This window comes from Myotis davidii, unplaced genomic scaffold (assembly GCF_000327345.1).
Source record: "Myotis davidii unplaced genomic scaffold, ASM32734v1 scaffold17, whole genome shotgun sequence".
Taxonomy (NCBI): Eukaryota; Metazoa; Chordata; class Mammalia; order Chiroptera; family Vespertilionidae; genus Myotis; species Myotis davidii.
The window spans coordinates 4,263,802-4,287,604 of record NW_006288624.1 but is presented as its reverse complement, the minus strand read 5'-3'; the positions used below and the strand labels follow the sequence as shown (position 1 = coordinate 4,287,604).

General features: G+C 37.1%; 1 protein-coding gene and 1 long non-coding RNA gene across 2 annotated transcripts in view; both read left to right on the top strand.

The window, feature by feature from the left end:
• LOC107182645 overlaps positions 1 to 10,304 on the top strand; it is an 11,731-nt gene extending 1,427 nt beyond the window's left edge. Inside the window, exons 2-3 of the long non-coding RNA XR_001513371.1 lie at positions 2,378 to 2,435; positions 10,197 to 10,304. This is a non-coding gene — a long non-coding RNA (uncharacterized LOC107182645). The remainder of the gene's footprint in view (positions 1 to 2,377; positions 2,436 to 10,196) is intronic.
• The window catches only part of RAD51B (RAD51 paralog B), a 516,647-nt gene that overhangs the window by 72,755 nt on the left and 420,089 nt on the right, over positions 1 to 23,803 (top strand). The window lies entirely within an intron of this gene.

The following is a 23,803-nucleotide window of genomic DNA, read 5'->3' as shown; positions in this document are numbered from 1 at the left end:
TACTGGGGATGTGCCTGCAACCCAGGTACATGCCCTTGACCGGAATCGAACCTGGGACCTTTCAGTCTGCAGGCCGACGCTCCATCCACTGAGCCAAACCGGTTTCGGCAACACATTTGTTTTCTTAACCATCAATGAAGGCTCTTGTTGTTTTTTTAGTTCAATATTTCAGATAAACAACATTTCGGAGCCTGTAGTTTTTATCTTTCACTTTGAAAAAATAGGTTTTTGTTCCAGGACCCTGTCCCAAGGTTTTAGGAATGTGCTAGCATCAGAGTATACGTATATTAATATACCCTCAGTATATCTAAGAGGAAATACATTTAAGAGAGCTATCTTTTAAAGAATACGGAGTGGAGCCTAGACATATTAAGCAATAATTTGCCAGACTGAGAGGAATTTCCTTCTCTATATGCAGTTCTGATGGAGAAACTGTATGAGGTCTGTAATTGCTGAACCCCTGAAATAGAAGAACAAAACCAGTCAGGAAGAAAGCAGGAGAGGTTTTCCCTCACATTCACTCTGTCTGAAACGCAGACTGTGTGCTGGTGATCAGATTGCCGACACTTCCTGTTGTTCAAAGACTACAACTACATGTAGCTTGAGGAAAAATATTATTCTTGGAAAATTATACATTTTGGGTCATTGATGTAAAGATGTTTAGTCCTTGGCTGGATACTTCACTTCTCTTAAAACGGTAGCTATCATTTCAAGCAAATGTCTTAGAAACAGCATAATGTAGTTGAAGGATACCATCCCACCAACTTTTTTTAGACAAATTATTTCCCTTCTTTGGTATCAGTATTTTTATGTAACATGTGATTGACACATACTTTTTACATTTACAAATAATAAAACTTTAAAAATAGTATTGTATTGATGAAAAAGAGATTTCACAGGACTGAGGAAAATTGAAGACTAGCACAACACCACTGAAGAACTAAGTGATATGGAACCAGTAAGGAATAGAATAGAGGTAGCTGAAAAGTTAATGCTTTGGAGCAAGAGCCGGAAATAATCATAGTAAACACAGGTATAAAAGACTAAAGCAGTTTAGATAACAATGATAGGACGCAAAGATGAATCAAGAGGATTACTGGTGTCTGTGAGGAAGAGGACCCAACAGATTGAACTAAAAGTTTTTAGAGAAGTGATACAGCAAAACTTCACTGAAATTGAAAACTAAATCTGCAGATCAAAAATGTACATTGAATACAGAAATTGGTAAAAAAAGAATCAGTATCAACTAGAATCCTGGTTGTTACTGAGGAAACACTTCTTCAGTCTTTCTGGCAAATAGTAATAATAATAATACCAAAACTCTTGTATAAGGGAGAGAATTAGACTGGTCTCAGACATCACAACAAAGTGAAATACTAGAGGAGCAGTGTCAACAAAGTTTTGATGAAAGCGAGTATTGCCCAAGAACATTGTTCCTAGTCAGGATGTCATCCTATATAATAATCCTATATAATAAAAAGCTAATATGCAAATTGTCCCCTCGACTGGGAATTTGACCAGGAGGTGGGGCCAGCCCACCAACTACCTGTGGCCCCTCCCCCTGGTCGGCCCCACCCCCGATTGGCCCTCCTACCCCGATAGGGGACGGGGCTGGCCTGCCAACTGCCTGTGGCTCCTCCCCCTGGCTGGCCCTGCCTCCACTTGGCCACCCTGATTGGGGTGGACCAGCTGAACCCCACCCATGTATGAATTCATGCACCAGGCTTCTAGTTGAGGAATGAAGGTGACAGGCACATAATCCTCAAATGTGAAAGAATTCAGAGAATATAGTATCTGTGAGATCTCACTGGAAAATCTACCTATTAAATTTAGCCAACCAAGAGATGAATCAAAATAAAAGCTGATTGTGAATATTAAGTAGATTTACATATAAACCTAAGGTTTAGAAACTCCAGACGCTGTGGTAACAGAACAGAATGGAAATGTTATACATCATGGCAAGTAAAACAAAAATTGAGAGATAGGTGGAAAGGAAGAGGAAATTATTAATCTACTTATCTTTCATACCAACAATTTAGTCAATACTGTCTGAAATTTTAAATAGCTTTAGCCCTAACCGGTTTGGTTCAATGGGTAGAGTGTCAGCCTGTGAACCCAAGGGTTCCAGGTTCGATTCCAGTCAAGGGTACCAGCTCGATATACAGCTTTTTAAATCTTGTTTTTTCCTCAAAGTTAGAGGGATTTTAACAATTAATATTCTCGGAGTGAAGAATTTAAGGCTTAAGTTTTCCTAAGTATCATTTTAGCTTCTATTAATTTTAAGTTAAAAAAATATATGTAATTTTTAAAAGCAAGTAACACTCTTATCCCAGAAATAATAAATTTATTTTTGTTCATTCATCTACCCTCTGTATAGGTGAAATAGCTGTCTGGAGTGATTCTCACTAAATGTTAATACCGAATATTTCTCCATGGTGAGATGTAGGATCATTTGTTTCATTTTTCATTTGTTATTATTTTATATTATTTGAATATTAATAGTGACTATGTTTTAGTGACAGTGATAAAATGAATTTATTAGCCTGAAAAATAGATGTATGCCTACATGTTTTTGATACACAGTTTTATATCCTCATTTCTTCTAAAGCGTTTCATGACCCTTTTTCTCTTGCCATCATGTTTAAGAGTTGCACCATATTTTATCGATGTGTTATATTTCTTCTTCCAATCTTGATCTCAGTTTCTTCATTTGGAATGACAGAGTTGGATTAGATGAGTAGTTTGCAATGTTTTTCTTTAAACTGTAGAACATTCCAATAAATAAAACAATTTATAACTCTTGGAATATAGTTTCAAAGCTGTACAAATTAGGTAATTTCTGAGGTTTATTCCAATACCATAAAAACTAGTTGTTTTCTTCGGAATATTTTTTTGAGTGACTGCTTTCCATGGTTAAAAAAAAAATCAGGTAATAGCCATAATCTTGAGTCAAATTTTTAATGTGAAAGGGAGGGGCATATAAAAACCATCCAGTCAACTTTCCTAAATTTTAGATACAAGGAAACCAATTTAAGTTGCTTGACTAAAACGAATGAGACTTGAGCCCAGATCTCCTGATTTCCTGTGCTGTTCTTTCTCCAATAGTACATGTAAATACACACACACACACACACACACACACACACTCTTAAATGATGGCCAAGAAAGATACAATTTTATCTTAACCTATTTCACATGTAAATGTCAGGAACTAGACCTAATTTATAGTGTATGTATTTTCTTCCTCATGAAAAGGGATCAGCAGTGCAGGCATTTTTGAACTCTGAAGTTCCAGGAGTTAGAAAGGAAAGTGAGTGGGATTCAAAAGCATTTACTTGTCAAAGATTCGGAATTTACTGTGGTTACTGAGATTAAAATAAAACTAAAACTTGACTTGGCAGAGGATTAAAAACCAAGCAGCTCCAAAGTGTGTGTACATCATGGAGAAGATGCCATTTTCCCTTCTGGCGTCCACGGGGAAAGGGAGTATTGTTTCTTTGTGTAGCTGGAGCTGATTTATTTAGTTATGATTTCAACATGCCTACAAGGCAAACCCCAGAAAACAATGCATAACAACACTAACCAGAACAAATGGTGCTTTTTCCCCCTATATCCCCTCACCCCCTCTAAGGTTTTTCAAATAAAACAGCAGTGTTTCTTCTTTATTTCAAATTGTTTAAGTGTCTTTGATATGTTTGACCATTGGGTGTGGCAGGTTTTAGAATCTTAAGTTGTAGTACAGGTTCCTGAACAAGAAAGAGAATGAAAGGTGATGTTGCTTGATTAATGGAATGTGTAGAATGTGAAGTTGTGACAGGTATTAGAGTCTGCCTGAGGCTGCTTTTAGCAATGGACCTTCTTGTTAAAAGCCCTATTATTATTGGAAATTTATTCTGGAAACAACGAAAGAAGAAATTTGACAGAAAAGTAGGATAAACCACTTCGTCTCATATTTCCTTTCTACATAGGCACTTTGAAAAGATACCTTAATTATTGTGAAGTCTTAATTATCCTGGGAGAGAACGCCATTATCACTATCCTCACAAACTTGAGTAAATGTGTATGGCATGGCACTAGGTATAGCACAGAGAAAATTAGCAAACAAGATCCTTATCTTTTTGGAATTTACAAAGAGTTGATATCCTAGCATGCAGTTCCACAAACCCAAAACTCATTTTTCCACACACTCTGTAAACAGCCCCTCCCTTCCTGTATTCTCTATCTTCAGTGGCCTCCCGGTCCTCTCAGCTGGCAGCCTCATATTCATCTTGCGTCCTTATGTTCCCTTAGTCTCCACAACAATCTATCGACAAGTGCTGTCTCTTCTGTCTCCAAAATTGCTGTTGAATATGTTTGTTTCCTTTTCTCCGTTCTCATATCCATTGCCCTGTTTAGGCCCTTTTATCTTTCAGTCCCTTTCTTAGGAGAGCTGCTTTTCCCCTTTCAGGCTTTCCATTTCCCAGTCCATCCTCCCTACTTCTCTCAAATCTCTATCTTTAAAGACAGCTCGGATCATGTCATTCTCTGGCTTAAAAACCTTTGATGGGTCCACATTATGTTAAGGGATAAAGTCTAACTCCTTAGCTTATCACGCACGGGGTTCATAGTCTGGCTCCATCTACTTTTTCTCCACTCATTTTCTACCACACTTTCTCCCTTCCCAACTCTCTGTTGCTAAGCACAGAAGTACGTTTACTCTTGTCCCACCAACTCCCTCATAGTTCCTTGAGCTTGCTTTTTCTCTTTGAGCTTTGATCACACTGTTCTTCGCTGGAGCTAATGTGTTGGAACTGAAGAAACCAAGATTTTACAAAGAACACTTTTGACAGAATAGGACAGAAGAAACAAGCCATGTTCCCAGAACCAGGCAATAGGTGCAACCATTAGGAAAGAGTTCGGGCAAGTAACTGCAGACTACTTCTTTCCAAGGCCAACCAGGAGGAAGGATTTGGCTCTGTAAGGCACTGGGGCCAGAGCAATGATGAAACTGGTTTGTAACGACGTTCAACGGAGGCCTCCTTCCTATTGATACACGTAGTCAGGAGCCCACTCATATATCATAGCTGGAGGACAGAGGAAAAGAGCCATAGTAGATTCCTAGTGGAGCAGTTAAGCTCAAGAAAACCCATTACCCTCATCTACCTACGACTCCTACCTTAATTCACTTTCCAAGGAGCAAAGAATGGATCAGAGCCCACAAGATAAGTCTTCTCATTGATGCCTGTTAAAGAGTCTAGAGCAGTGGTTCTCAACCTTCTGGCCCTTTAAATACAGTTCCTCATGTTGTGACCCAACCATAAAATTATTTTCGTTGCTACTGCATAACTGTAATGTTGCTACTGTTATGAATCGTAATGTAAATATCAATATTCAGGATGGTCTTAGGTGACCCCTGTGAAAGGGCCGTTTGACTGCCAAAGGGGTCGCGACCCACAGGTTGAGAACCGCTGGTCTAGAGAATAGGTTCCAGAGAAGGCGAGTCTAAGGAGTAAACTGACTGAAGGAAAACAGCAGCTCTTTACTTCGAGTTCCCGAGGAAACCGAGGCTTCCCCATGCTCGTGCCCAGACATGATTCTACCTAACCCTTGCACATTCTTGATTAACTTTTGTCCATTTTGTCCATGTTTGATTCTTTAAAAAAATTTTTATTGTGTAAGTAATATATTAATATATTCAAAATATTCAGAATATCTATGGAGAGCACTTTAAGTTCCCCTCACAACCATCCTTTTCAATCCCAGTAACCTCTCCACCAAGAGCAGAAAATGATGCCTATTTTCAGTTTGGCATCTGTTCCTCAGACCTTTTTCTATGCATTGACTTAGAAATAGAGGTGTTGGCAGATAAATAAGCTTATGAAAGGAAGACATATAGTATTGCTTTATTGCTTTGTGTTTGTGTGTACTTTTCCCACAAAAACAGTATCATACTGCCTCTTATTTGGCAAAATTGCTTTTTAGATTTTACAATGTATCTTGGAGATCTTTTCATATTGGTAGATATAGATGATTTATCACATTTTTTCCAGCTTCTACTATCTGATATCATCTTTAATGCTAGCCTGACTTTTTCCTCTTCTCTTGGTGGTCTCACATGGACAATTAGAAGGTAAAAGGGGGGAAAATTACAGCAACCACGTATTGATTCTGATGCCAATTACGTAAGGAATAAGCTTGCAATTGTTGGCTCGGGGAGGAATGTTTTCCTTAAAAATTAGAATGTTGGACACAGTTCAAAGGACATCACTGACATTAACACCCTCTCCCCTCTGTTTACTCCCCCCAACCCCCCTCCCAATTACTGGCATCGCTGGAAATTAAATGGAACCAGGGATCTTTGTGGTATATATACATCTGGTTTTTCCTTTTCCATATGTCTAAGTCCTCTCTTCTCAATTGCTTCTGTTTAGCAATTAATTTAAATTCCCAAATTAATTCTAGAAGCAAATTTGAAATCTGTAAAATGAGAGGATTATATGCTCTTTTAGGGCTTTTACACCTCTAGGATTCTTTTATGTTATCGACAAAAAGAAGTATAGGACTGAGTCAAAGTGAGTGGGAGGTTCTGAGACATTTGCACTTATTATATGCTTTGATTTTAAAGATTTAAGAGGTACCATCATATACCAGGAGCAAAAGGTGAGGAGTCAGGAATTGAGGGAATCAGCCCCAGCCCATCACTGACTCTCTGTGATTGCAGGTCACTCCTTGCTCTTAAATTTTCCATCTGTAACATGTAATAGATTATTTCTGGCTCTTAACTTACCCAGGGATGTTTTGTAAAAAAAATAAAGATAATCACTGCCTGTTATACTGTGCTCCTTGGTACAGATTCTACATAAATTAATGGCAGCAGCAGGGTGGTTATTTAAGACATTTCTTGAGAAGTACCCAGAATAGGTCACCTAAAGTTTTTATTATTTCTCTTAGGCCAGTGAAGAGTGTTCTATGTTAGGTAGAACAATGCTGAAGACTGATAGAAAAGTGAAAGGTTTGTAACACTGCAGGAGCCCATGGATGCTGGATATGGCTCTTTCCAACTATAATGTTCTTAGTCATTTGGCGCCTTTTATAATAATTAGCAACCTATCTTTTAGTTTCGGTTGTTGTTGTTGTTTTGGTATATTTGTATTTTATGTTGTTCAAATATTCTCTGTGAGTAGTCATTTAGATACTCTTGGAATAGAAAGTCATATGTAAAATTTGCTACTTTACTTGAATTCTAACCCTTCTTGTGGACTTACTGTGTCAGATTCTCATTCTAAATCCCCCTTTTCACCTTCTTGTGATTGGTTGCTTTTTGTTATAAGAAACATGTAAGAAACTCCTTGAAAAATACCTGTTCTTTCAGTTGATACAAAACACCAGTAAACTTTCTCTTTAAAGAAAAAAAAATTGTAGAAAGGAGCTATTTCTCTGAGGGGACACTTTAAAGAAATGCATTCTTTTCTCAGTGCACTGCTTTCCAAATTGACATCAGCCCAGGGGGTGTGAAAATTCTTCCAAAGCTTCCTGTCCCTCGGGTGAACAATACTGACACACGATGGCATGAAGGCAGTCATGTTTGCTGTGTCTTTTCTGCATCTGGAGGCCATTCTGTTGTGATGTAAAAAATTAAGATTATAATTTTTAAAGTATGTATTTCACAATCAAAGTATTTATAAATACACATGAAACTTGTTCTATGTATAACCTATGAGAAGTGGATTGGCCATGTTTATAACTCAGCAGGTAAACTGCTCTGGAATGCTTCTGACAATCTCAACCGGGGCGAGACATTATGAACTGATTTGGTGAGGAAGGGTATATTTCCTTATCCAGCAGTTTCATATGCATTTAAAAAGATGGCTGGTGTTTGCTTTAGTTTCCAACTTAAGTTTGTTATGTCCATAGAACATTTTTCTTTCTATCTGTAGATTTAGTGGAATTGGCCTTGGAATATGGCTTTGCAGATAAAAAATAAACGTTACTTATATGATTCCTCTTAAACTTTAGAATTCAAATCAGTCAAGTGATCAAGAAGGGCAATGGGGAAGATACGCTGTTGTTTTTCCTTTCTTTACTCGAAAACATAAGCTAAATTTTTACTTTAAAAATTACTATTGAAATAACAGAAGCTTAATAGCATCATAGAAAATTTGGAAAATGGTGAGGGGAATGAAGTGTAAGGGATAGAGGGATAGGATTTGCCCTGGGCTTGAGGAATACAAAGTTCTTGATGTATTCCAGACTTCCCGGAGCACTTTTTTTTTCTTCCTGTGTGAATGTTGTATGTTATGTTGTATGCCTGCATGTTATGTCATCCTGCCTTGGGAGAAAGAGTTGTATATTTATTTTCTAATTGCAATATAATTTTTACATGTGGACGTGGATGAATCACATCATTCTGCCTTGCCTTCATTTCTTCATCTGTAAAATGATAATGGTTATATAATTGGAGATTTATTTAATTCAGTGGAGGCAAACCTTTTAAGTTAAAGAGATTACTTTCACTGTGAATGAATTTAAGACAGGAAGATAGCATTGCCACATTTGTGCATTCTTCTACCTTTAAGAATGGAACCACTTTTTTTCCTTTGGCATAAAAATAGTGATTAGGCTCCCAAGATAGTTTGAGTGCCTCATGCATGTTCTAGCTGGCAACAATCTGAACCATCTTGCAATTCAGCATCTGGTTTATACATGAGACCCCTATAATTAGCCAGTAGTATTTCTCAGCCTTGTCTTTCAGGAAGATTTATGGCATACCTCAGGTGGTGTCAGATAGCAGGCAGAAGACTAAATAGCGAGCTCTCTTAATTTAGAAAAATTCCGTCCCCCTGATACCAATATTGCTAAATAAAATATTATTCTTTATAAAAAAAATCGTTTTCCCTCTTCATTTGAAATGATTGATAACTTTACTATCTGAGCCACCTAAGAGGTTTAAGCTCCTTGGGTGTGGTTTTAGAGTTTTAGGAAATCTCGGTTTGGAGGGGATAGGCTGATGGTGCGTTCTGGAGTGCTACGCAAGGAAGACTTATTAGGCCAGGTGCTTTTCATGTCTGCATCTGCCAGAGTGAAAAACTGAGGAGGCAAGAGTTTGTCTCAGTAAAAGTTTTCATGTGTTCTCTTCCCAGGACAAAATGACTTTTTAATGCATGCAAGAATCCAAATAATTTATAGGTAATCAATATCAACAAAAGGTGTGCTTATTTCTGATTAGTTACAAGTTGATACACACTCCCATTGCTGTGTTCTGCTTAAACCATAATTATCAGAGAAATCTCGTTAAACAGGATTTTCTGAAATGCAGCCCGTTAATTATATCAGACCCTTTGGTTTTATGTGGAACTATTAGCATGGCGTGAATTGAAAGCTGGTTGTGCACCCTACTTACTTGGAAAGTTCTTCACCTCAAATTTTGCTTCAAATCCATGACTTCTATCAGAAAGGGCACAGTGAGAGGCAACAGATTTCTAAGCCGAACTCTTTTCCTTAAATATCCCTCAGTGATCAAATTGCCTTGTATGAGTGGATTCCCATCAAGGGTTTGGGTTTGGTCAGTTTCAGGACATCTTATCTAAACATTCTTTTAGGGATAGGTCTATGCTGGTTAGACCCATAGAAATCAAAATTATCAACACAGTGATGACAGTGTAATTAGCCACATCTATCAGCAGTGCTTAATCAACTATATCTGAGGCTGCTGAAAAGTCCGCTGTGGTAAAATTCTGGTGTTACCCTTGACTCATATTAATGACCCTAAAGATTTTGAACTGAGCTCTGTAAATGGCATTGACTCTAACCTGGAATTTACACTTTACCTGTAGGTTAAAAAGTGAACAAAGTTAGGAAACTAGCTCAAAACCTAACTCACCTTACAGCTAGGATAAATGATGGTAGAGTGAAAAATGGACACTAAGAAGTTTTAGTGAGTAGGACCCTCAAAGGAAGCTTAAATAAGTGCTTTTTGTATTCAGGTTTTTTAAAAAAATCAACGTCTAAACTGTTACAGTAGATTTTATGTAAATTGTTCGTGCTAAATATTTGCAATGTATATTCCTATTTCTTTATACTTCCCATTTGATGAGGTTTTAAAACCGTGGTTTGCTGGAGGGGAAAAATAAACCCAAACCTAAACCGCATAGAACAAATTGAATTACAAACCTGGTGTGGTCCTTTAACTCAATTACATCTAATTTGTGTTATTTTAGCCATCCTGGGTGGCAGCTGTTCTGTGTGAATGCCCACAAACATTCTCAATGTAAGAATTTGTCCTGATTATAACTCCTTAAGGTTAGTAGTAGTCTATTTCTATTTTAATGGGCAAAGTTATAGATTAATTTGGTGTATCAGGACCTTTTTAAAAGCTAAAAATTTAGTTGGTTTGTTCTTTAAATAGGCTTTTAAAAAATTAAACATCTAATGTGTACTTTAAATGTTAATTTAAAAATATTTTTTATAACTACCTTATTTTCTTATTTCTTCTGCTTCTACTTAAGTTTTTCCTAAAAAATAACCTCTTAACTACTTTATTCAGGCAATTATGAATTTGAGGGCAAGGAAATAGCAAATTTTAGATTTTGATATACTCAAATATTTTGACATCCTAAACCAAAACTTGGAATGATCTGGGAAGAAAGACATGAAAAAAATATTGTTCAGTTCAATATAATTCAGTTAGAATTGAGTTAGGGTTGAGTCTGAACTTGCAGAAATGAAGAAATTGAAACCCAAGGGATTCATGCAAAAGCAGATACAGGAATCACTTACCTGATTGGTGTCTAACAATTGATAGTACATCCTTCACTCATCTCCCATTTGTCTTTAGTTATTACTTTTATTTTTTTCTGGAGATTCATCTTCTGAGCAAATACTGAGTTTAATTCATTGCATATTACTAATGAATAGGAAAGGGACATTTAAGTGTCTATAATATTAGAAGTGAAATATGTAGAATATCAATGCAGAAGAGAACATGTGATAGAAGGACCTCAACTAATTTTCTGAGGTGGACAGTTGCTAAGTAGAGAATATAGTGAAGCAATACTATGTAACAAAGAGAAATGGGAGAAAAATCTTAATTCCTCAAAAATGACCTATGAATGTTTGGAAAGACATTGTTTTTCTACTACATTCAGCAATTTTCTATTAGCAACTGAACAGCTGCTGTGGGTTAGGTATTGTTCTAGGTACTGAGCTTTCAAAGATGAGTAAGTTACAGGTCCCTACTTTGGAGGAACTTCCCTGTAATAGGGATGGCAAGCATGTAAATAATAATTTCTAGCACCATATGGTGAGTGATAGAGGTTTGAATAAATTCAAAGATTCATATTTTGTTATGGGGAGAATATAGGATTCAAGTTAGGATATTAGATCAAAATAAGTGTATTTTTAAAAAAAATACTTACTACTGTACATGTGACATGCTTTTCACTAGCCATTTAATCAGTTGCTAGTTGATCCATAGACTTAGGAATATAAGTTTAAATTTATGGTATCTGTCGCTGTCTACACTACTTCCCTACCATTCTCCACTTAAGGAGGAAAGTAACAACATGTTCATTCAAAGCACTTTCTTTTACATTATTTCATTTTAATTAATTTTGAACTATACCAAGTTCAATAACATTTTTTCAAGTTTACATCATCCTGTATTTCTCTTTTATATCTGACCTTGACTGTCTACCTCTCTACTACTTGAAACTTCTCCCGGGTTTTCAATGGCAGTGTGTTTTTTGATTCCTCTCTTGCTTCTCTAACCTTACTTGGTGTTCCCTCTGCTGGCTTCACCTCTGTGTTAGTTATCCATTGCTTTAACAAATTACTTTAAAATTTAGAGTCTTATAATAATGAATATTTATTATCTCACAGTCTCTGTGGGCCAGTAATACTCTTATCTTTTTTTTAGTGTTTTTTTAAATTTAAATTATTTTTTTAAAAATTCGTTATTGTTTAAAGCATTACATATGTCTCCTTTCTTCCCTCATTGATCTCTACCCAGCCACTCCCACCCCTCAGCACAGGCCCTCACCCCTCTACTGTCTGGTTTCATTGGTTATGCTTATATGCATGCATACAAGTCTTTTGATTACCCTATCTGTCTTATTCACATTCACGTGATAAACATTTCAGCATTCAGTAGATAGTGTTGGATGCTTCATAAATGGATGCTATTATTCTAGTTGAGGTTCTCATCACTTCACTCCTAAATGGCTCCACCAACTTCTTGTGGCTTCCAATCTTTACCCTATGCTGCTGTTAAACCACTCTCTCTAAAGAAATTCATGCTGCCGCTTCCCTAAACAATGACCAATTGTGACTCTCATTGGCCTAATTTTTAAGTTTATATTGGTCTTCTTGCCATTCAAAGCATTCCATATACCTATTTATTCAACCATGTTTCTTAACAAACACATACTTTACTTAAACTGATTCCTTATATCTTATACCAATCCCTGTCCCCATCCTTAATACTATGTTCAGTCTTACTTCTTGACTTTATTATTAATTTTGTCCCTCACCTATAATGCGTTCTCTCCTTGGTTGTTTTTGTTGTTGTTGTTGTTTTTTTTTTTTGTATCTTACTATTCTGTTTCTTATCTCATATCTTGTTACGTTCCTTTCAACTTTTTTTAAAAATATGTTTTTATTGATTTGAGAGCAAGGGAGAGGGAGAGAGAGATAGAAACATCAATGATCAGAGAGAATCGTTGATCGGCTGCCCCCTTTATGCCCCCCACTGGGGATTGAGCCTGAAACTCAGGCATGTGCCCTGACCTAGAATCTAACCATGACCTCTTGGTTCATAGGTCGACACTTAACCACTGAACCACCGCCGGCCAGGCCCTTTCAAAGCCATTTTGAACTTTCCTGGCTCAGTTTAACTTTTATTCTCTGAATTTCTTTTATATTAATGCTCAGTATCAAACAGTGTATTTCTTTATCTTTAGTTTGAGTTAATTTCCATCTTAACCAGAATTTCAATGATCTCAGAGCAAAATCCTTTCACTTATGTGTCTATTATACTGAACCCTTTAAGTACATGTTGGTTGATTGATTGAAAATTAGAAAACTTGACTCAGCTGTAAAAAATGCTCTTTGTGGTGCTGCTGGATGAATTTTAACTCCCAGAGCCATAAATGAGGATAAACTTGGACTTAGGATAGTTTGGAACTACACTTCATCTTCATGAAGTATTCCTGTATAAAGAGATTAATTTTTAAAAATGTTCCCTCTGGCCAACTATCAAAACTGGCTTTTAGCCTTGAACTATCAAAGCTAAAGCTTCAGTGTAGCCTGGAGCAGAACAGGTATTAAGTAGCAAGCAATTCAAGGTCTCTGATCCCTAGCCTGCCCCAGCTCTGGGTCTGGCCAAGCCCTTTGGCATAGATAAGTGGAACAAGGAATGTACTTTTATCTTCTCTCTCTTGAAACGTTCATGGATTCAATTCACAAAGAAAGGGCAGTAATTAAAATTTTGTGTCAGCATCTTCTCATTCATCTAGAAAAGTTAAAGGCAGGTAATAATAATCAAAATGCAAGTACACATATAGTCTGAAAATAATGTTGGGGTTAATTGTGTTCGATAATATTCTCGGTGTATTTTGTACCAGCTCTGGAGAATGAGGCCCAGGAGCCAGTGGGAGCCGAAGCCTAGCTTCTTTTGGTAACGTTAACTTTAGTTCAGTGCTTTTGCTGAGATGGAACACCATTCACATTATTAGTTTCTATTAATATTACTTTGTATCTGCTTAAAACTTCTCTGTTTTCTCCCTTTCTCTACCTTTCTCTCTTCATTATCCCCCTCCTAAAGCCACAGGTAGGGTATTCGGTCATAGTTAGAAAGAGGAACATTCAAATTTTCATTACAGCCATCTGTAATTCTTATTAGGTTTGTGTTTTAGGGTTATTTATAATATCAGGTGTTTCAGTCAAGAGTCCCAACTTTAGCACTGGAATATTAGAAGTAGAGAAATTAAGGGAAATTGAAAAGGCTAAAGCTCTTGATTCTTGCCTTTTATCCTTACAGTAATCACTTCTGAACATGTAGCTTGGAGAAGATAATAGAATATCAGTTGTGAATTTACGTGGTTACTGCCCAGATCACTTCAATTCATACATCCTGCCTCTGCAGTTCCTTCCTCTAGAACCCCTGCACTTGGGGGCCTTCTCATAATAGCCAATCTGGTGGTAATAACTCTATTACATCTGAGTCTTCTTTCTCCTCCTCCTCCTCCTCCTCCTCTTCCTTATTCTTATTCTTATTAGAGAGAAGAAGAAGAAGAGAGAGGAAGGGAGAGGGAGAGGGAGAGGTAGAGAATGAAGCATCAGTGATGAAAGAGAATCATTAATCAGCTGCCTTCTGCATGCCCCACACTGGGGATTGAGCCTGCAATGTGGGCATGTGACCTGACCGGGAATTGAACCGTGACCTCCTGGTTCATAGGCTGATGCTCAACCACTGAGCCATGCCGGCCGGGTTTGGTTTTCTTCTTTATTCATCCTGTACTTCTCCACATATGCTCCACTTATCTACCCAGTGAGCAATCTCCAGCTATATTTAAAGGTAAAAGTGGGTAAGAAGTTGGAGGAGAGAGTGAGGCAGGGAGGGACAGAGACAAACATGAAAAAGTGTCAGGGAGCAGCAGTGTGATGTCAACCTCAAAGCATTCTAGTCCATCTTGGTCTTGTTGCCACCCTTTAAAGTTTCTAAAATGAGTTTAAAATAAAAACTAAATACTTTGTGCTAGAGCAATGTCTTTTCCTCTGCATTGAAAGGACTGTTTATCCTTTTAAATGTATTCATAAAGTCAACACATTATAAAAAAACAATAACTAAATAAATGTTTGTATTTCAGTCCTCAAGACACAAATAAGATACTTTTCTGAAAATCTTCAATCATATTCTTAAAACCAAATCTCCTGGGTTTTGCTTAGTTCCATCTTCCTTGATCACTCTGCTGCATTTGATGCAAATTTGAATATTCCCTTCTTGAATAAAGGAAGTAACTTATTGCACACAGCTTTTGCCACATGAAATCTTGTCTAATCAGCCTCATTTGAAAGTACATATTTTGTTTGATGGCATTTGCAAATTATCCCACCCCCACCAGGACTTGCCATATGAAAATGCTTCCATATGCTAAAAGTTAGCTTACTCATTTTACTGAAGGAAAAAAAAAGAAAGGAAAATGTACTTCACCGACACGCTGTCTTATAAACATGAAGCTGCAGCGTGGGCAGGGTTGGCAGTGGCAGCCCCTCCGAGCTCACTGTAAACAGCGCTGCAGCCTTGGGACCTCCCAGTTCAACATGAGTGTGCAGTGTTGTTTTTGCCCCACAGAAGTAAATTGTTAAAAATGCAACTAACTCATATATGATTGGAAAATACTTAAATACAGTTAGCATATAGCATTTAACTCTGATTTCTAACCGATCTGAACATTTTAAATACTAACTGCTTTTGCTTTCAGATTCTTTGGGCATCTCAAGGCATTTGTTTCAACAGCCACGACTCTGGTCTGGGCCCCCAACACCTCATGCCTAGATTACAGCAATAGTCTTCTCCTTGATCTCCCTAACATCAGTCATTCTCCTTTTTAATCTGTCCTGCTGCTGCTATAAGATAATCTTTCTTAAACAACATTATGCCTTCTCCCATCAACTGATCTCATTTATCGTAATCTCACTAATATTTCTCTCAAAACCTGATTTATAATTTCCTGTAAGGAGTCTTTGTGATAATCTCATTTGGCCCTGTTTTTCCACAGTATTTTTCAACCACACTCCTACTCTATTACATTTATGTTGATTAATTGAAGATTTTAAAAAATTGTTGTATGTGTGTTCTTTTCTTTTCAAGTGTATGTTAGTGTGATGGAAGCACTGTCTTCTATTTCTTTTGAATGGAGTCTAATATATATATCTGGTATAATGAACTCCCATATGACATTCACATAGTTTTATCTACTGTTAACATTGAGTTACATTTCCTCTTTCTTTCTCAAATATATATATATCATTATACATTTGTTCAGAACCATTTGCTAATAAATTACAGAGGTTGTGACCATTCACCCTAAATATTTTAGCAAAGTGTCCATTAAGAATAATGACACTGTTTTACATAACCACAGTATATTGATCAATTTCCATACTGTATTATTATCTAGTATATGGCTCAGATTAAAATTTTAGCTATTATCCCAGTATGACCTTTATGGGTAATTGGGGATATACGATTTTTTTTTTTAGTCATGTTTCTAGTTTTCTTTACTAGAGCAGACTCTTAGCTTATCTTGTATGACATTGACATTTTTGAAGAGTACAGGTCCTTAATTTTGTGGAATGCCTCATTTGGGTTTGCCTAACTATTTCCACTATACTTGATCTCCCCGGCTTTGTTGTAGTTTAAATCTCTGTATGTGTGCATACATATGCTATGTGCTTATGTGTAAGTCTTCTTTTCCAAACTAGACTATAAGTTCCTTGGAGACAGAAATGATTCCTCTTGTTCATTTTCGTTCTTCATGCCTTCAAGCACATATAAACTTTGCCTTTAACAAAAATTAAATATATTCATAAGCCAAAAGTTCTTACCTATTCTAGATTAAAAGGATGCTTTAAAACATACAGAGAAAAATGTATCAGATTAATTAAATCTCAGTAATTAAGAATGTCAAAAAATGCTATGGTAACAATAGAAGCATTATGTTTTTCTTCAGAGACTTGAAGGAAATTGGCTACTGCAGAGTGTAATGTAATATGGGGCATGCACAGAACACTATGAATCCTGTACTAATTGACCTGTGTTGTTTTCATCAATTCCCTACGAAAACCCTTAGCAGTAATATTAGAACTCTTTTCCATAAACAGAATTCCAAATAGCATTTGCATCTGACCTGGTATTTCATTGGGCACTGAAGTTAGTATGAAATATCTTAGACTTCAAAAATATGTCTCACGAGATTGGAAATATCTAAGGTTGTCAAGAAAAGGTCTTTTATTATCCATAATTATTCTTTCATTATCATCTAAGCAAAGTTATAAGAAAGTGACTTATCCAAAGTTTTAGGGACAAGCACAAGTCAGAAGTTTTTAATTTTGAAGTCAGCATCTGAAAAGAGCATTTTAGAGGCTCTGAAACCCATGACTTATTTGTAAAGGTCCAGAGTAAGCTTGAATTTGTTATTTAGGATTAGGATTTCAGAAACTTTTATTACATCATTTTCTCTTGTTTTGATGAAGAGCATTTAATATACTGGTTTTCTTAGTATCGACTTTCAGAGCTCATTTGGAAGCGGCTATTATCCCAGGTGATTACTTATCTCTGAAGGTCTATCTAACTCCACATTTATCTGAGCTTACTGAATAGCTCCACATTGCTCAGCACACACTGCCGTGAGGATACTCTTAGGAGTAACGGCTGACAGTCTCCATACTGTGGTTCGTCTCAGTGTATGTGCCTGTGGATAACTTGGCAGTCGCTTCCTCAGTGAAATAACAGTCAGTGTGGTTCAGCCAAAGTTTAAAGGAATAAAATAACCGAAGTGGGAGTTTTTTATACAATGCCAAATGATACTATCCTTGCTTCTTTCTTATTGAATTGTTCAGGTAATAGGCAGTGTTTCATTGCCTTGGAAGGTCTTAAAAACAAAACAATACAAAGCAAACAAAGAAAAACCAATAAACAGGAAATGCCAGGTTATTAAATGATTTATTTCCTTGCCACAGTATTAAGCCAAGAACACTTCCTGTAACTCAAAAATGTATGCTTAGATCAGAATCTGATTTTGAGAATGAAAAACATCTTATCTATTTTTTCCAGGATCAAGTTTAATAGAAAAGTGGTGATACACTAATCTTTTCACAGACATGATTTGAGCATATTTCATATGTTTATCAATAAAAAAAAGTTTTTTGAGGTTTTTTTTCTACTGCAGCAGGCAGAGGCACTGTGATTCACTGAATTGTGCGAATTACAGGCGTGATCAAGGAACGGGCCATGGAACGTGATGGCCCCTGCAGTGTTAAAAGTGCTTTGATCTTCTGTTTTGACATGTTGAGTTTATCTTTAATTTTGTGTGATGACATTTGATTACTATACACTTAGATTATTATACTGTGGTTTGTAAAATGCAGTTTGTACCATATAACTTCAGCACCCGTTTTTCTGTAGTTTGCAGAGAGAGGTTTTCATTTTGTTTATGTGGAAATGATTTGATTTCCTAATTAGTAGACACTTCAAATGTGAAGTAGTGGTTTGCCAGGAAAAGCATGCTTCGTGTATAGTAGAGATTATCAGTGTGTTCTGTTGGACCTAGTGTCTTATTTTATAGAGGTGACAGAATTATATGGCGTCATTAATTCTGGTAACTGGCTGCTTGACTTCAGGTAAATCTTTTATGTTCTCAGGAGCTTTGAAAAATGAAAGCTTTAGACTAAATGTTATCACAGGTTTCAACTCTGAAATTCTATGATTCTACTCTTCTTTAAAAGTCATGACATACATAATTCAGAATACAATAGAAATTCCTGACACATTTTTTTTTTAAAAAAAGAAAGATGTTTTAAAAAATATTACATGAGTTACTGGCTTTTGACCTTGCATTTTGATATGAAATGAGGTACTTTTTATAAAAGCACAATGACTTTTTCATTGCCGGGAAGAGGCAGTGGGGTTGGTGGCAACCCCATTATAAGGCTACAACTGTAGAGAGAACTTTCATTTGGAATTTTCTGTATTATGCTATCACCTTAGCCTTGGGGATATGATGCCTTTCCTTGAAATTACCTGCTTTGCTTGCAGTTACATGCCAAGCTCTGGATTCTTCTCAAATATATGCCCCACCTATGAAATGTCCTTGAGAATTTGAACTGATTGTAATTCTCAGAGGAAATTACAAAAATAATTCTTTTTTTTGAATGGTAGCTAGATATAGTGATTTGACTTTTAACACCATTTAAATCAATTTTGCCAGTGTTCCTAACGGGACAATTAGTCAAAAAACAAAAGCAAAAATGAATAAACAAACAAAATCCTTTAAGTTCAGCAGCTATTTTATTTGTTTATTGATGAGAGAGAGAGAAGCATTGATTTGTTGTTCCACTTATTTATGCATTCATTGGTTGCTGCTTGTATGTGCCCTGACCAGAGATTAAACCTACAACCCACAACCTTGGTGTATCGGACGATGCTCTAATCAACGAGCCTCGAGTGTCTTACTTAGAACATATCATTAGAGAGTATAGTATTCCATGTATTTTTATTCTGGATTTTCTTTATTTTGTCAGATAACCAGTTCTTTACTTGCTAAGATGGCTTCTTTTGCAAGACACTGCTTCCTAACTAAGGGTAGGACCTTCTAGGAACATGTATAGTGATAGATCCATTGTAGAAACTTAAATATTTAAGTGAATTGCAATATCAGAAGCATTTTTCATCCATAAACCTGAAAAACTGAAAAGACTGAATTAATATTTGAAGTTATGAAGCTTCTTAACCAATGCTAGAGTTATCTTTGTAGCATAAATTAGTTGTATTTTTTTTTCCTTCTATTGGCTCTAAGATTCATTACTTTAAATTCTCATCTGTCACACACAATTATTCTTTTTAAAAATAATTCTTTATTGTTTAAAATATTACATATGTCCCCTTTTTCCCCCATTGATCCCCCTCCAACCCTCCCATCCCCCCATTCCTTCACCACCCTATTGTCTGTGTCCATGGGTTATGCATAAATGCATACAAGGTCTTTGGTTGATTACCTCCCACCCATACACCCTATATTTAGGTGCTCATATATTGGGTGCATATATGTTTACCAGAGTTATATCCTCTTGTTGGATCGTTCCCATTAGTATAGTATTATGTAGTGACCTTTGTTGTCTCTTGTGAATGCCTTCATTTTGAAGTCTATTTTTTTGGATATGAGTATTGCTACTCCAGCTTTTATTTCTTTTCCATCCCTTTACTCTGTGTGTGTCTTTTGTTCTGAGGTAGGTCTCTTGTAGACAGCATATAGTTGGGTCATGTTTTTGCATCCATTTAGTTACCCTATGCCTTTTGATTGGAGCACTTAATTAATTTACATTTAGGGTTATTATTGAGAGATACTTATATATTGCCTTTTTAATTCTGTATGCTTAGGTTTCTCTCTGTGTTTCTTTTTCTCATTACAGCAGTCCCTTTAGCATTTCTTGTAATGTTGGCTCAGTGGTGATGTACTCCTTTAGCCTTTTTTTTGTGCAGGAAGCTCTTTATTTGACCATCTATTTTGAATGATAGCCTTACTGGATCTAGTAATTTTAGTTTCAGATCCTTGCTTTCTATTATCTTGAGTACTTCAGGTGTCAGCCTTATGGGAGCTCCTTTGTAGGTTATAGTTCGCTTTTCTCTTGCTGCCTTTAAATTCTCTCTTTGTCTTTAATTTTTGGCATTTTAATTATTATGGGTCTGGGCGTGGGCCTGTTTGGGTTCTTCTTGCTTAGGGTTCTATATGCCTCTTAAACTTATGTGACTTTTTCATTTATCAGGTTAGGGAAGTTTTCTGCCATTATTTCTTCAACCACATTCTCTATCCCTTCCTCTCTTTCTGCCTTTTCTGACACACCTGCTACTCTAATATTGTTTCACATTGTCCCATAGCTCCCTTAAGCTATCCTCCTGTTTTTTAATTGTTTTTCTTTTTGGTTCTCTGAATTAGTGATTTTTTCAAATATGTCTTCTAATTCACTGATTCGATGCTCAGCTTCCCCTAATCTGCTGTGTATTCCTTCCAGTGTGTTCTTTATTTGTGCTATGTCATTCTTTATTTATGATTTCATAGTTATTATATCTTTTCTCATGCTATTGAGCATCTTTACCATCATTTCTCTGAACTTTGTTTCAGATACATTTCTTATCTCTCCTTCATTTATCTCTTCTTCTGGAGAATTTTCTGTTCTTTCATTTAGGGAATTTCTTTGTCTTCTCATTTTGGCTGCCTGTTTGGGTTTGTGACTATGTATTAGGTAGATCTGCCATGCCTCTCAATCTCTAGTGCAGGACAGTGTAAAATGCTGTTTCTGACTAATTAGATCAGGCAAAGACTCAAAGCCTCCAGAGACTACCTCTGCCTATAGAGTGATAGGATTCCGACTTAAATTGCCCTCAGGCAACCGTTCTCAAGTGTATTGAGATTTTTTTCAACAGGTGGAGCAGTTGCTTTTGCCTGGAGGCTAATTGTTATTTTTAGTTTCTTAAGTGGCCTCAGGGAAGGTGTTTTCCAATAGTCTTCTCCCCAGGCAAGGCGCCTATATAGCAAATGTCTATGTGGGAAAGATGTCCTCTGCTGCATGAGGAAATAACACAACACAGGAAACCAAGGGTGTCTGCATTCTGAGCTTTAACCCCTGAGTCCCCAATCCTGGCTTCTGCTTACACAGCTCCAGTCCTCTCTGCCCCCCCTCTGCTGAAGTACAAGGTGGGTGGCTCCACTGGGAATTTGTGCATTGTCCCTTTAAGAGAGTGCCTGAATTCCCAGCCATCGCTGCCTGGCAGATAGCAGCCCTGCTGCTTTTCACAGCCAGATGTTATATGGATACCCTTCTCAGTTCCGGTGCTCTCTGCCCATCAAATATCAGATGAGTTCTCAGTGGCAATTACCCACAGCTGAGATATCTCTCTGGGACTTCAGTTGTTGTCTGTGGGCTCCTGGCCAGCTCTTTCACGCCTCTGCTCCTCCTGCCACTGTCTATACGGTCTTCACTTTCAGTCCTTGGGTATCAGGGTTCTCTCCTGTGAGTCTTCCTTTGATTATTTAGAAAGTTTTTCTGTATTTTAGCTGTAATTCCAGTTTATTCCTGGGAGTGGTCCATGCAGCATCCACTTTCTCTGCTGCCATTTTTAATCTCCCTGTTGTTCTTTTTATGTGTTTAAAAATAGGTAAGCATCCCCAGCCAGTTTGGCTCAGTGGGTAGAGCATCAGCCTGTGGATTCCATAATTATTGAGTATGATTATTTACTGCCGAAGAACTAAGCATTGGTACTTACATTTGAATTTTGTTGTTTTGGTGTTTTTTTTTTTTTAACTGAAGAATCATGGTAAGCACTTTGGGATTTTTTAAAAGCTAAAGCCTATACATACGTATAATTGGTAGTAACTAGGTGACAGGGTGGAAAGCGAAGCCTATAAGGTATTATTGTACAGCTGCATCTCAAGCCATTCTCTTTCTTGCTCACAGACTATGTCTGTGTTAAGATTTTAGCATTTGTTTCTTTTTAGAGAGAATGGAAAGGTGAAGCCTTAGTATAAACCATTTCAAGGTAATTAACAAACAGTGGATAATAATTGCTCCTCTTTATTGGTATAAAGAACATGGGAAAGGCATTTGGGAACAGGAGCTGGGTGGGCACTGCACTTAAACATGGAAAACCCATTGTTGGTGTTTTTCCCCTCTGCCTATGTCTGCAGCTTGGTTAGGATCCTTTGACATAGAGCTTCAGGCAGGAGAATGAGGGTAGAAGAGAGAACAGATCACTGAGCCTGAGGTAACAACATCTGTAGATTCTCTTTCTTGTTCACTACCCTGGTGAGTCTTTAGTAAAATTTCAGGTTAGATGATTTAGCAGATGGCTATTCAGTACTCAGAAGGAAAAATGTTGATCCCTAGGTGCCAGCTTGAGTTTACAAAAAAAATAATTTTATTATAGATTAACCTAATTTAATTCTTCTTTGGAGGATTATTAGACTATTAATCACACAATATAAGTGTCTTAATTTTATGCAGCTTTTTGGCATGGTCTGCCATGATATAATTGAGGGTAAAATGAACAAGAATGATGTGATATGATAATATAGTTATGTTGATATGTAACTGGTTTAACAACCATCTAAAAGAGTGTTTAAGAGAAAAAGTGTTAACCTGGAAGGAAGATTCTGGGATGCCATAGGAATTAGGAATCAGTCTTCAGCTTTATGTTACGTAAACAAAGAGTTAAAAGAAAATATAGCTGGCACACTGATCAGATTTGTAGATAATACACAATTGGGGAAGGATGGCTAAAATTATTAGGTGACAGACACAGGAATCAAAAAAGGTTTAAACATACTAGAATGATGGACTTGACCAAGAAGATAAAATTTATTGAGAACAAGTTTATATATTACTAGAGGCCCGGTGCATGTATTTGTGCACTGGTGGGGTCCCTCTGCCTGGCCTGAGGACATCCCCCAAGGGGTCCTGGATTGCGAGAGGGTGCAGGCCAGGCCAAGGGGCCCCACCCATGCACAATTGGGGCCAGGGAGGGACTGCGCGGGAGGGCTCCAGGCATGGCTGGCCCATCTCGCCCAGTCCCAGTTGGGGCCAATTGGGGCTGGCCGGCTGGGGAGGGACCACAGGAGGTTGGCCGGCAGGGGAGGGACTGTGGGAGGGCTCCAGGGTGTGTCCAGCCTGTCTTACCCAGTCCCTATCACCTGGACCCCAGCAGCAAGCTAACCTACCAGTCGGATCATCTGCCCTCTGGAGGTCAGTGCATGTCATAGCGACTGGTTGAACGTTTGAACGAACGGTTGGATACTTAGCATATTAGGCTTGTATTATATAGGATTATATATAATACTATGTATTACAGAATAGTGGAGAAATGGCTTAGGTGTAGGGGTAGGAAAAAAAGAGACACAATCCTTAAGTTAACTTAAAATTTAATATGAACAACTTTGTTATATTCCTTTCCAAAAAAACACAGTATGATCTTAGGCTACTTTAATAGAATGTCTAGAGTAGGGTTGGTGAGAGTCGTGCTTTATTCTAAGTGACTACTTTGTAGAGATTATTA